Genomic DNA, 1,923 nt, shown 5'->3' with positions numbered 1-1,923 from the left:
AATAATACTAGAGGTTTCTTATAATGTTTTGAACAGAAAATACTTTGTTAATTTTAGTTTCATAAATTTTATTAAAGTTTATTTTATTTTGTTTCTACTTATATATTTTAATAAAGTTTATATTATTTTGTTTCTAATTACTTATTTATTTTATTTGTTATTTTTCATGCACCATTTTTCATGCATTTACTAATTATTTTGAGCTATAAGACCCTAAAATTGAAAAGCATTTCAAATGAACTCTGAAAAGGTTGAAAGTTGGCATGGTATCATCATTTCATCCACATAGCATGTGCAAGAAAGTTGAGAGGGTTACGGAAAAAACTAGATGCACTTCGTGTACAAAACGGACAATGGTATCATACTCGTCTGTTACAAAGTTGGCATGGTATCATCATAATAGTTGCGGGAGAAAGTCTTCACTTTTTCTTCGCTTGTGTCATTTGCTTATTGCGCCGTAACCATGGATAATCTTCATCGTTTATCAGGATGCTTGGGTCAGCCTTGACTTTGAAGGGAGGAATTCCTTGAAACTTTTCATAATCTTCAGACATGTCTGTCTTGCCCTCCACTCCCATAATGTCCCTTTTTCCTGAAAGAACTATGTGGCGCTTTGACTCATCGTATGATGTATTCGCTTCCTTATCTTTTCTTTTTCTCGGTCTGGTAGACATGTCCTTCACATAGATAACCTGTGCCACATCATTGGCTAGGACGAACGGTTCGTCAGTGTACCCAAGATTGTTCAGATCCACTGTTGTCATTCCGTACTGTGGGTCTACCTGTACCCTGCCTCCTGACAGATTGACCCATTTGCACTTAAACAAAGGGACCTTAAAATCATGTCCGTAGTCAAGTTCCCATATGTCCATTATGTAACCATAATATGTGTCCTTTCCCCTCTCGGTTGCTGCATCAAAGCGGACACCGCTGTTTTGGTTGGTGCTCTTTTGATCTTGGGAGATCGTGTAAAATGTATTCCCATTTATCTCGTATCCTTTGTAAGTCAATACAGTCGAAGATGGTCCCCTAGAAAACGAGTACAACTCATCACAAACAGTGGTGTCACCTCTGAGACGTGTTTCCAACCAACTGCTAAAAGTCCTGATGTGTTCACATGTAATCCAGTCGTCACACTGCTCCGGGTGTTTGGAGCGCAGACTGTTCTTGTGTTCATCGACATACGGGGTCACCAAGGTAGAGTTCTGTAGAACTGTGTAGTGTGCTTGAGACCAAGAATGCCCGTCCCTGCATATTATTGAGTCCGCTCCTAGCGTGCCTTTTCCAGTCAGTCTTCCCTCATACCGCGATTTAGGGAGACCTATCTTCTTAAGGCCAGGAATGAAGTCAACACAAAATCCAATGACATCCTCTGTTTGATGGCCCATGGAGATGCTTCCTTCTGGCCTAGCGCGGTTACGGACATATTTCTTTAGGACTCCCATGAACCTCTCAAAGGGGAACATATTGTGTAGAAATACGGGCCCCAGAATGACAATCTCATCGACTAGATGAACTAGGACGTGCGTCATGATATTGAAGAAGGATGGTGGGAACACCAGCTCGAAACTAACAAGACATTGCGCCACATCACTCCTTAGCCTTGGTATGATTTCTGGATCGATCACCTTCTGAGAGATTGCATTGAGGAATGCACATAGCTTCACAATGGCTAATCGGACGTTTTCCCGTAGAAGCCCCCTCAATGCAACCGGAAGCAGTTGCGTCATAATCACATGGCAGTCATGAGACTTTAGGTTCTGGAACTTTTTCTTTGCCATATTTATTATTCCCTTTATATTCGACGAGAAGCCAGTCAGGACCTTCATACTGAGCAGGCATTCAAAGAAGATTTCTTTCTCTTCTTTCGTAAGAGCGTAGCTGGCAGGACCTTCATACTGCTTCGGAGGCATGCCGTCTTTT

Source organism: Triticum aestivum, chromosome 7D (assembly GCF_018294505.1).
Source record: "Triticum aestivum cultivar Chinese Spring chromosome 7D, IWGSC CS RefSeq v2.1, whole genome shotgun sequence".
NCBI lineage: Eukaryota > Viridiplantae > Streptophyta > Magnoliopsida > Poales > Poaceae > Triticum > Triticum aestivum.
Note: the sequence above shows the minus strand (reverse complement) of the source record.